At 45.1% G+C, this 12,793-nt stretch overlaps 1 protein-coding gene across 4 annotated transcripts in view; it reads right to left on the reverse strand.

The window, feature by feature from the left end:
* LOC110299637 (uncharacterized) overlaps positions 1-12,793 on the reverse strand; it is an 86,165-nt gene that overhangs the window by 14,819 nt on the left and 58,553 nt on the right. For 2 of the 4 annotated variants that reach the window (XR_015048749.1, XR_015048748.1), the window contains exon 4: positions 6,967-7,475. The exons of the other annotated variants lie outside the window; for them this stretch is intronic. The gene's annotated coding sequence lies outside the window, so the exon portion shown is untranslated. The remainder of the gene's footprint in view (positions 1-6,966; positions 7,476-12,793) is intronic. 4 annotated transcript variants of the gene reach the window in all.

Here is a 12,793-nt window from a genome sequence, read left to right on the forward strand (position 1 = left end):
TGCTTTGAATTCGCATGAGTCCCAAGTGCTAAATTTGCCCACGTGTCTACATAAAGGTTACGCACTCACTGTGAGTGTGGCATCTATTCAGAAGGATAGCCATATTGGTTGCTAGGAGATGGAGGGATCCTCTCAGAGAAAAATCAGTCCTGACAAAAAAAAAAATTTTTTTTCACATAAAAACCTTTTAAATATAAATACCTTTGACAGCAGCTATTATTATTCACTGATTTCTCTCACATCTGAATAAACGGCAGGAAAAGATGAAATTATTCATACACTATTATACAGTAAAGTGTTAAAATAGAAAAGTCTTTTTCTCCCCCCCCCTCTCTCTCTCTGCTAAAGAAGAAGAAAGCTGCTTTTGTTTCTTTCAATTGAATTTCTCTGCTTTCCTCTTCAGAGCCCCAGGATGAGGGAACTGAGACCCGAGATCACGGATACAGGTGGATTACTGCATAGTCCTGCAGCCCCTGATGTCTGCTCTTGAATGTCAGGACACAGAAGAGAGAGCATGGCCAACCTCCCCGCTAGATGGCTGGAGAGAGCAGGTGGGCTTCTGGGCCCCTTGAAGGCAATTGCCCATTCTATTGCATTTCAATCATGCCTGCAATTTTCTCCCTACTCTGCTCACTGGAACCACAGCTGCCTTGCACGTGGATCTATATACTCAGCTTTGGAGGGAAAAAAAAAAAAGCAAAAAACCTTAACAAATAAAATGTGAGCTGAGTAATATGGTCACTGTGTATAAATTGCACCGAACATAAATGAAGCAGAAATGGTCCCTAATTCTGTGGGCCTCCCTGCCTTTGAAGAGTTGAAAACTTTGCAGCTGTGCTGCATGGTGTGGGCCAAGTGGCCAGCTTCCTTCAGATAAGATCTGGAAAAATGTAACCCCTGAGCTTACAGATAGAGACCACTGTAGACACACACATGACATTGGTATGAGAATGGACAGCCCAGAACCCAAGTACAGTATAATGTCTCTTAGGAATTCTTGCTTGTGGGGCACCTTGGAATCCAACTGAGACATGCTTCCTTACCCAAATATTGACACGGAGCCCTCCATTGACTGAGCAATTTCCTGTGAGAGCTTCGGGTGGCAATGCCCCTCCATCCCATTTCACACATTTGTTCTGACTCCTGGAACCAGGAAGCTCTCATTGTTCCAGTCAGGGCTTACGGGGCCGGTGACATTATTCCCTCTGTTGGTGACAGACAGAGTGTGTTTCCTTTCTAGAAGTTCTCATGAGACTTTCTTGCACTGGGCTCCCAATGCACCAAAAAAGGCAGCCTGTTAGCCAGTCTCTGCTTCCTGCCTCTTCCTGGCTGCCTCTCAGACCATCTTAACAATGTGACCTCTCACTGCATGAGATGGAGGAAAGATGTGGGGGATGGGGGAGAGAGTCCTGTGAAGTTCCCGAGTCCCACTCTAGCTCTCTGTCCTTACACCTGCACCGTGGGTACAGAAACCCCTTGAGGGTGTGCCTGGGCACCTCATCCTGCTTTTGATATGTGTCAGTAAGGCTGTCGTGCTGTACCCAAGCACCTGACCTTTGGGGTATTGCCTGTAACTAGGACTCTTCCCATGCAGTTCCCTAATTGGCATGACCAGGGTGCAGCAACCCTTCTGCCTGGAGCAGGAAGGATTTGGATTTTAAGGGCTGGTCATCACGCTTTCTGTGTGGGAACAGACTTCTTTCACTGAATTTTACATCTATACATCCGATAAATGCAACTAGGAGCAACAGTGACAAAGAGCCTCACTGTCTGCATTGGATGGTACACTGTGCATATCCAGATGGTTCCTGGACTCCACTGTAGAACATCTATCAAGTCTCACACTCTCCAGTTGGATGTAGGTACACAAGGAAGAACCTGCAAAAAACAGTTTTCATTTAGGTCCTTTCTTTTCATGTGCATAGGCAATCTGCCTGCATACATGTTTATGCATCACATCTGTGCAGTGTCCAGAGGCCAGAAGAAGGTGTTAGATCCCCTGAACTGGAGTTACATTTGTGAGCTACCGTGTAGGTACTGTGAATTGAACAAGGTTCTAAGCTATCTCTTCAGCCTTTCTCCGTGTCTGTGTGTGATGTTCATGTGTGTTCAGGCACATGTGTGTGAGTGGGTACATGTATGTGGCGGTCAGAGCACAATCTAAGGTATCATTCCTCGGGCATCATCTGCTTCGTTGTTGTTGTTGTTGTTGTTGTTGTTTGAGCAAGGGCTCATCACTATCCTGGCACTAACCAAACAGACTAGGCTGACCAGCTACCAAGCCACAGGGATCTTTTTCTCTGCCTCCCCAGTACAAGGACTACAATGATATATCAACATCCTTTCTCCACCCCCCTGCCGTGGGTTCTTGGTACCAACTCAGGTCCTCATGCATGATGAGGACTTTACTAACCAGGCTAACTCCTTGGACCTTTTCTTCTCCCCTTGGCACTCACTATCAAAAAACATTAGCTATTTTAAACACCAGCTTCTCAGAGAAGCTGGAGTGAAAGTTTGAACTTCCCAATTCTGGGAAGGTTGACAGAGTCAGAGACTTATTCCATGGTCTGTGAATAACTCATCGTTAAGGTCAAACCCCAGAGAAATAGGCCTGGTCCTGGCATCCAGCTCATCTCCCTAGCCCTGGAGATGTGGCCTGGGGCCAGCCTGAGGACACAGGAACACTGGAGGAGGACAAAGAAAAGGCTTTCCACATTCCCATTCCCCAGGATTGGCTCTCTACATACTTTCACTGTCCCCTCCCCCATCTCCCCACCTAAACAATGGGTCTCTGCCCTCTAGATGGTAAAGCAGCTACTCTTGTGCCAGAGTGTAAGTGTCCAGGCTCCCATCTTTCCTTTCTGCTGCGTTCCTTTGCAAGACACACTCCAGGTATGATTTATTTCTGGTTCATTTCCTGTGACTCAGTTACATAGGATGCAAAATTATGATAATAGTGCTTGTCTGCAGATAATGAGTAAGGAGTTCCTATTTCTCTTCTTGGAGATCGTATACAAATGCACAGTATCATTACTGCTAAAATCCATGACTGGAGAAATTAAATTTCCTGGAATGTTTTATATCTCCCAGGAATGTTTGTAATCCTCTGTGTTCACTGCTAAACGAGGTGGACTACAAGAAAGGGGATGTTTAAAAGGCAGAAATGAGCTCAATGGGAAAAATTAACAAATGGGAAAATTGCAGTCCTGCGTCGTGAGCTTTATGGGGAAGGAGGCTCGGTAAACATGCAACAGGAAACCGTGTTTGATTTCTGCAAGCAAGGCTTAACGAACAACAGACTCAGGCAGTCTTCAAAGGAACGTCTGCACTTGTTTACCTTCTGAGATGCAGCCGAAGAGAACATTACGCCTCGGTTTAAAAAGAAGTGGTGTCATGGAACAGCTTACCCAGTTCTGCCATGAGCTGGCTGATCTGGGCATACAGAAAATAAAAGGATTCTTTAGAACTCTGGAAAGGAAAGGCATGTGCGTCTCTGGAGTAGGAGCTGAGACTGATGTGTCTTTAACATTTTCTCAGGCTTAGTTCCCTTTATCGTTTCCCAGACATACAAGCATCGAATGCAGGTAAACGTTCACTAATTCCATGTACTTTGTTAATATGTCAATTTTCTACGCTGGCTTCCACCTCCGGTTTTACCACAAGACGCCATTTCTAGCTTTGTGAAGTCAGAACAAAGAATTGGCGTTTTGAAAAATCCATTGTCCTTTTAGAGATGGAAGTGCAAATCCACTGATGCTCCTTTCTGCAGGCAGCACCTCAGCTATCGGCCTGAGAAGACTACGCCACGCCACTCCACCCCCACCCAGGCCCCCTCTTCACCAGAACTAAGTGCAACCTTCGATCTTCGTCTTAGGTAATGGCTATCATTACCCACAGTCCTTCAGCCTATGACTGAAGAGATGAGTGGGGAGAAGGAAAAGTATCCTCAAACTTTACCCTGTTCCAAGCCAGGCTGTCCACTCCCCCCCCCCCCAGCACCTATTTTTCCAGCTCAGGACTCACTCCCTCAGGAACCAGCTACTTACAAAACACTTCAAGCCTGTACGGAAGTACCAAGGAACATCACACCGCTAAGACCCACCGAAGAGCCAAGAATCCCCACTTGGCAGTGTCTGGCAGCCATCTCATTTCTCGGTGGAGATGAAGTGGAAGTGGAGGCAACCCTCGTCTGCTCCTCTCTGCAGAGGTTCTTCTTCATCTGACAGTGCTTGGGGCCCTCCCCATACCTGCTCCGAGCTATCTGCATGCACTGGCACATATGAAATGTGTGCACCCGAGCTTCGGGGTCACAGAACTCACAGAAGTGACCTCCTGATGCTTGCTGCCTGATTTTTATACTCCATTGCAGGCTAGAAGCCATGCTGTTGGATCAAAGCATACAGGTCCCCCTCCCCAGCTTTACGTGACGTTATTTCTCCTTATGGATGAGCCATTGTTTTCGATGCCCCCGTGGGTGGCATTGAAATGCCCCACCTTCCACCTTGCTATCTTCTCACTGGCTGGCAGAGTAATTGTGAAACTGTTGTCTTAGTTCCTCTCCCCCTAAACCCAGTGTGCTTGGACAGTCCTTGACTTATTACTTCTTCTCTCAAATCCTTTGCCATTTACTCTTTTCCTCCCACAGCCAGAATTTAGACTTAATCTCATTGATTTTCAAGAATTCTTTATGTATTCTGTATAATTTTTGCTGGTTCTATAATCAACACCGGCAATAACCAAGAGCTGGGGAGACAGTTCACAGGTAGTGCTTGTTGGACAAGCATGAGGACCTGGTTTTAGATCTCCAGAGCCCACATAAGAAAGCTGGGCACAGCAGTGCCATCCTTGAGCACTGAGATAGCAGAGACGAGAGGGTCCCTAGGGCTTGATGGTGAGTCATTCTAGCAGAATCAGTGAGTTCTGGCTTCAGTGAGAGACCCTGACTAAAACAGTAAGCTGTAAATCAATATAGGAAGGAAGGTACCCAATGTCCACCTCTGGCTTCCATAGGCACACACACACACACACACACACACACACACACACACACACACACCAGTACATGGGGTACTCTTAAAACATCAACCTCAACTTATTAATATGGCTTGAGGCATTTCTAGAGTTTTCTCTCTTTTAGGTCTGGGACTGAGCGTGAGGCTACTTCGGCTTACCTGAAACATGTAGTATATTCTTCCACATATTTCAAAAGATGTAACAGTCCTTAATGTTCATAGTTTGGGTACCCTCACACAGTAACCAATATTGCTAAAATCAATTTGTACAATGAAAAGCAGGTTCTCGGGCTGCTGAGTCTGAGTCTGGGAACCAGAAAGCTGGGGCAGTGTCCCTCCAGCAATGGCTTCACTTGGCTGTCAATCCATTAAGCCAGTCCCAGAGCTGGTGACTCACACATCCTATGCCCACAGTGCCCTCAGAGCATCATGAGAGATAAATGTATGCCCATGCACACATGGTATATTTGTATATGTCCAGGGAGTATCTTTATTTTAATCTAGCAGTCGGATTGATGAATTAAATGCCGAGGAAGCTGTTTTATGGCATCGGCTTCCCCCCACCCCGCCGTGTGCATCATGGAAAAGTCATTTAATCACTCCTTAGTTCTCCACTCATTTCCACTAAAATAAACACAGAGCAGACTCAAAAAGCCCATGCTGAGGACAGGCTCAGTGAATCTGCGAGCCTGTGGCTGGAAGCCTAAAATATTATTTTGAATTAACCTATTAACTCATTTGAGATAATTCTGTCCAGATTTTAGTCTGTATTTGTTCAACTGATTTATTGTCTGTTTTTCTTTCTCTCGAATGGGACTCATTACTTTTCCCCAAAGCAGTGTTTTCCGTGTTTTCTTTTACTACTTTTATTTTTCAGAGTTACTTTATCTCCTAATTATTGAGTTAGGAATCATGTAGTGCTAATTACAAAACCCAGATTTACCGTGTGCCCATTTCAGGGGACAAGTCTGCAGGGATGCATGCTTAGGCACCAGACAGCCCTTTAAAAGGATGTCAGCTACACTTTGAGCAGTATTGCGCTCATTTAAATATTTCTGTAAGACTCTAGAGATTGCTGACCTGAAGTTGGAAGCAGCAACAGTGGAAGGCCATCAAGCAATGCCCCCCACCCCCATCTTATGGGCAGCCTGCAGCAGAGGCAGGACCTCATTGGAAGGTAGCAACCGAGAAAGGGGACCTGAGCTTAGTCTTCTAACTTGGACAGCCTTGGGATGGGGTCTTAACATGCCTGAGTAACTTGGTTAGGATCTTGGTACAGCCATTTAGATGATCTCATGTGAGAGCTAGAGTGACTGTCCTGTGGTTTCAATGACTAACTGCACTGGCTACCGCATAATGCCAAGGAAGCCAGAGATACAGAGGAAGTCCGAGGTGCAGTCTTTGCACCCATCTTCCTATAACAGTTCCTGCCTGACTTCTAACCAAACCCTTGTATCTCTGAGGTTTCTCACAAACTGTAAACTGTCCTAAAGAGAAAAGGCTTACTCTGAGCACTTACCAATGAGAAGGGAGAAAGAGAAGCGAGTACACACAGAGAAAGAGAGATGGGGGTGGGAGAGAGAGAGAGAGAGAGAGAGAGAGAGAGAGAGAGAGAGAGAGAGAGAGAGGAATGAGACAGAGAGAGAGAGAGAAGTAAGGGAGTAAAGGAGAGAAAAAAGAACAAGGAGAGGGAGGAAGAGAGAGAGGAAAGGGGGAGAGAAATACAAAGAGAAAGAGTTGGGGAACAAGAGAAAGAAACAGAGAAAGGCAAAAGAAAAGAGGGAGGGAATAGAGTTAAAGGGGACAGAGATAGAGGAGAGGGAGGAAGAAAGGGGAGGGAGAGAGAGGGTGGGAGTGAGAAAGAGAAGGAAGAAGGTAAAGATCTGGGGGAAGGAGAGTTTAGTGGAGAGAGAGAGAGAGAGAGAGGATAGGGAGGGGGAAGAGAGCTGCCAACCTTAACCTTGAAGAATCAACAGCTTGTCTTGAACGGGTGACCATGGTAACTGAAGACCTCAGCACTGGGGAAGGTAGTTTACTCTTCAGGGTCCCTGAAGTCCTTGCCAGAGTCATCTCCAAACTTTGGCTCCTTTACAGACTCTGTTAAAGGTTCTTTTTCAAAGGGTTAACTTGAGGTGAGTCTCCTTCCTCTGGCATGCCAAGCAGAGCCATGATGAACAGCTCCTTCTGGAAAGGGACAAAGCTGGGGAGCTCTGTGGAGAACCTTCCATGCTGACCCGATTGTGCTCACAACAGCCATTGTGGGAGACAGGCATCAGTATCCCTGAACGGACTCATTTGACATTCAGTGTGTTGACTTCCCTCAGACACCTCAGCCCGCAGCCTCACTTCAAACACCACAGGAGCCGAACCTCATCAGCATCTAGGTGAACGACTTCTGGGTGGAGCACTGTACTCTTCAAGGGTGATAACTCTGTGTCTCTCATTTGAAGCAGTGTGTTGTTCCTGTAGGAGGAGAGAGAGTTTGAAGCAGTGTGTTGTTCCTGTAGGAGAAGGAGAGAAAGTTTGAAGCAGTGTGTTGTTCCTGTAGGAGAAGGAGAGAGAGTTTGAAGCAGTGTGTTGTTCCTGTAGGAGAAGGAGAGAGAGTTTGAAGCAGTGTGTTGTTCCTGTAGGAGAAGGAGAGAGAGTTTGAAGCAGTGTGTTGTTCCTGTAGGAGAAGGAGAGAGAGTTTGAAGCAGTGTGTTGTTCCTGTAGGAGAAGGAGAGAGTTTGAAGCAGTGTGTTGTTCCTGTTGGAGAAGGAGAGAGAGTTTGAAGCAGTGTGTTGTTCCTGTAGGAGAAGGAGAGAGAGTTTGAAGCAGTGTGTTGTTCCTGTAGGAGGAGAGAGAGTTTGAAGCAGTGTGTTGTTCCTGTAGGAGGAGAGAGAGTTTGAAGCAGTGTGTTGTTCCTGTAGGAGAAGGAGAGAGAGTTTGAAGCAGTGTGTTGTTCCTGTAGGAGAAGGAGAGAGTTTGAAGCAGTGTGTTGTTCCTGTAGGAGAAGGAGAGAGAGTTTGAAGCAGTGTGTTGTTCCTGTAGGAGAAGGAGAGAGTTTGAAGCAGTGTGTTGTTCCTGTAGGAGAAGGAGAGTTTGAAGCAGTATGTTGTTCCTGTAGGAGAAGGAGAGAGAGTTTGAAGCAGTGTGTTGTTCCTGTAGGAGAAGGAGAGAGAGTTTGAAGCAGTGTGTTGTTCCTGTAGGAGAAGGAGAGAGAGTTTGAAGCAGTGTGTTATTCCTGTAGGAGAAGGAGAGAGAGTTTGAAGCAGTGTGTTGTTCCTGTAGGAGAAGGAGAGAGAGTTTGAAGCAGTGTGTTGTTCCTGTAGGAGAAGGAGAGAGAGAGTTTGAAGCAGTGTGTTGTTCCTGTAGGAGAAGGAGAGAGAGTTTGAAGCAGTGTGTTGTTCCTGTAGGAGAAGGAGAGAGAGTTTGAAGCAGTGTGTTGTTCCTGTAGGAGAAGGAGAGAGTTTGAAGCAGTGTGTTGTTCCTGTAGGAGAAGGAGAGAGAGTTTGAAGCAGTGTGTTGTTCCTGTAGGAGAAGGAGAGAGAGTTTGAAGCAGTGTGTTGTTCCTGTTGGAGAAGGAGAGAGAGTTTGAAGCAGTGTGTTGTTCCTGTAGGAGAAGGAGAGAGAGTTTGAAGCAGTGTGTTGTTCCTTTAGGAGAAGGAAAGAGTCTGTAGACTCTCTGGAAGACAGGCTGAGTATTACCAATATGGAACTGCTTATATGATGCACCATGACGTGGAAAGCTGTAGACCCTGACAACTATCATTCTAAAAATTAGAACTACCATATTTCAGTAGAATATTTTTACTGCACTTGCCATTTTTATCCCAAATTCAAGCCATGTCTTTCATCAACCATCAATCTAGAACAACAACAAAAATTTAAATCTTATACCACTTGATTTTGCTAGACATACACTTAAAAAATTAGATTGTCTTCTTAATTTAATGTTTTTTATTTATTTTATGTATATGAGTGTTTTACTCACATGTATGTCCATGTATCATGGGTGTCCTGGAACTGAAATTAAGGATATCTGGAAGCTGCCATGTGTTGGGAATCAGCCCTGGGTCCTCTGCAGAAACAAGTACTCTGAGCCACTGAGCCATCTCTTTTAATTTTTAATAAATCTTCCAAAGGACTTATGTAACAGCAAATTCTCATTCCTTCTGACTGTATTCCTAAGATGAACCTTGTATCCCAACTGCGTTCAGATAAAACCGATATTGCCGAATCTTATGGGGTAAATTGAAGAAAATTACCTCATAAAATCAACACTGACGAATTTTAAGAAGCAGCTCAGTAGGTAAGGGGGCTTGCCAGGAAGCCTGACCATCTGAGTTCAGTCTCTAAGACTTATGTGGTGAAAGAGAGGAACTGACCGACCCCTCAGGTTGCCCTTCGGTTTCCACACGTGCCAAGACACGGTGCAGCCCACGTGTGAACACAGAAAACAGAAATAAAGATGTAATTTAAAAAAAAAAAAAAACTTTCTTAAAGAATCCAAATCCATTATTTTTATCATGGCTCCTAAAGCTGAAAACCATTTCAAAGCACTATACATGTCACGAGGTGAATAAAACTCACTATCTTAAGAGAAGCTGTGGGGATTTTTGTTGTTGTTGTTGTTGTTGTTGTTGTTGATCTATCTTGTAGGTGGTATCTTTGAGAAACAGAAGAGCTACAACTAGCTCCAGCTGGTAGCATTTGAGGACTATGTAGAATAGTGGCAAAGGGACACTACAGCATGAAATGATGTCAGAAGACTCCAGATAGCCATTGTGTTTAATATTTAAGTCACAGATTGTTTAAGTACAATTAGGCAAATATAAACAGCTTCACCATGCCTTATTTGGAGATGTTTTTCCTACAAAGCATTTTTTTTTTAAATGACAGTATGTACACCCAGAGTTTTAGACATAGTTACAAGAGCCATTTTCTCAGCTGAGCTACTTTGACTCTCGTCATGAACATAGAGTTGGGTCTGGCACTACGATAGCATTCGCAGGGCCCAGAGAAAGGATGGAGAACACCACTGACAACATGAGTTCTATTTTAGGAATCAATTACGAGTGAAGCATGAGAGAATGGCCCAAAGAGTGCCATACAGAAGGCCCATGTGTTCCAGAGACATCCATCATCCACCTCTTCAGGCCATCAGTCATGGCGTCAAAAGATGAAAGCCCCGTTTGCCAATCAAATCCCTTCCACAGGAAGGCATTTTAGCTGCCAGGCAGGAGCTAGCGTGTGAACCTTCAGATGCACACCAGATTATACTCCTGGGGAAGTGTAAGCTACCCGTTCTTCTGAGGGAAATCATAAAAGGAGTAATTACTGAAATGATAGCGTCTTGAGTTCTTCCAGACTTCTAGGCACGAAAGATCCTCCCATGGACTGCTTTCTCACATTCTGCCGATGACTTACTGTTGGCCCGATGGGTTTTCCTGACATCTAAGTTGCCTGAATTGTTAAGCAGGGGACTGAATGGCTGCCCAGTGTAAGGACCACTAATCGCATCCCCGAGGAAGGGGTTGAAGAACTAGGAAATGAAACTGGAAATACTCAAGGAGGGCACTCGTTATCTTCAAGCATTTGAGAAAATGTTGTTTGTGATTATTTCGTTAGGTCCAGAAAACTTGGGTAAGCTGATGATAGGTGGCAACGTTCATTCAAACGGGAAATTCTGCACAGCCGCAGTGGGACAGAAACACAGTGGAGTGTCTGTGAAGATTTGCATGAAGGCCTGGTGTCTATAGAGAAATAATACAAGAACATGGCAGCTGGGAAGGCAGGAACATATGTGGGATCGTCAAGTTCCAAGAGCCTTGGGGATTGTTTGCTGTTTGTTTTCTGGGAAGAGTTCTCACAGTGTTACCCAGGATAGCTGCATGTCCATTGTAGCTATTCCTGTCTCAGCTTCCCAAATCCTGGGATGACAGACATGAGCCACCATGGCCAGCTCAACTCCAAGGGTCTTTAATTCAGAAGTTTTTGCCTCCCGGAGCCACCTCCCAGCATACCCTTACTTGACAGACCAGTTGGTGGACTGCCATTTCGTCTACTAACCACCAAACCATCCTGCTTCAGGCTCTTGTACCCTGCAAATGAAGTGTCCAAAAGCAAAGTGCTTAGCCTTCGGGTCTGCGATTTCCTACCTGTCTCCAGCGGTGGTTGTAAAGAACAGATTAGACAATTTACATAAGAATTAAGCATAAACCCTGGTGCATAGAATGCACAGAAACTGCTAAATAATAGTCACAACTATTAGTCATTACTACCGAATGCCAGCTCTGAAATCTCTGTCTCCACCAGGCACCCACACACACACAAATCAGACCCAGGTGTGGTCAGCTTGCCGCAGCGATTTCTTACTCTTCTGCTGTGCAGTTGCTTCCAGCTGCTTCAAATTTTCTTAGAACTATTTGGATTAAATAGTAGAACTGCAATGGAGTTGTGTAAATGGAAATCCTGAAATGGTAGAGGTGTACAGAAGTTGAAGTTGCTCTTATTGGTCAGAGATTCCCAGACACCCAGGTCGTTTGATTGCCCAGTCCTCAGTTTTACATAAGTTTTAAGGTGAGTTTTATAAGAGGAATAATGAGCCAAATTGAAAGCACTTGTTCAAACAATGAACCCAAACCCTTCAAAACATCAAAGACTGGACAGACAAGGAAACTGAGGCATGATTATACTGTAATTTAGAACAGTAATAGGACTAAATTGTGGAACTACAGGACAGAAAACAAGAGTCAGTAGAAAAGCCGGTCGGTTCCAACAGGCTCTCTGGTTCAGCTGATATAGTGCTGTGCACTTCCCAGTTTCCTCTGCTTGGTCCCTGCCCGAGGTTATACAAGATGCTAACAGAGAGGAAGCTGGTGGAAAACCCTGAGACACCACAGGAGTGAGCTGTGTAAAGTGTCTTTGTTCTTCAGATAAAGGAGTTAAAACGTTCAACACCAAAAGTTTTCCATTGGGCTAATTTTTAGTATGTGGTGCTCTACCCCTGAGATACATCCTCCACCCTCTTTTGACTTTATATTTTGATTCAGGGTCTCACTGGTCTATGTAGCCCAAGCTAGCCTTGAACTCACTCTGTAGCCCAGGCTGGCACTGAACTTGATATCATAACACCTCAACCTTCTAAGGAGCTGAGAATACAGGGCCTGTATGGCCAGGCCTGACAATAGGGATGTTAAAGCAGCAATATTATCCCAAGTAGGAACTGCTGTGCACTACCCACATCATACATAGATACATGTACACCACTGAAATGAAGAGGAAAAAATATTTTAAAGTAAAAAAAATCAAGGTCTGTGGCCTGAAAAATATTTTCTCAAAGTTCAAATGTCAAAGCCCTAACCCTACTGTTTCTGTGTTTGAAAGCAATATTTTCAGGTAATTGGGTCAAATGAGAGTTTAGGCTGAAGTGGTGCTAGTGTCCAATAGGAACGATGTCCTCACAAGACACAACAGATCTGCCATTCCCTATCCTGCCCTTCCCCAGTCCATGTGTGAAGAAGATAGGGAGCCGGCCATCTACAAGTCACAAAGGAAGAGTGCCCTCACCAGAGCTGGCTCATGCAGAGCTGGCCCCTGCTGCCCTCTTGTCCTTCTCCTCTCAGTGACACACTGTGAGAAACTGGTCCGCAGGATCTGTTAAGGACAAACTCTACTGCCCCGGATGTATTGATCCCCTAGCTTTCTGCTGCTGTCACATCCAGACTGTACAAACGTAGGGAGGTGCACATTTTCTCTGCTCTAGCTCTGCTCCCAGAAACATGCACTGTGATAAATCA

The sequence above is a fragment of the Mus caroli genome, unplaced genomic scaffold, assembly GCF_978045245.1.
Source record: "Mus caroli unplaced genomic scaffold, Mus_caroli_1 scaffold_10, whole genome shotgun sequence".
Classification (NCBI taxonomy): Eukaryota; Metazoa; Chordata; class Mammalia; order Rodentia; family Muridae; genus Mus; species Mus caroli.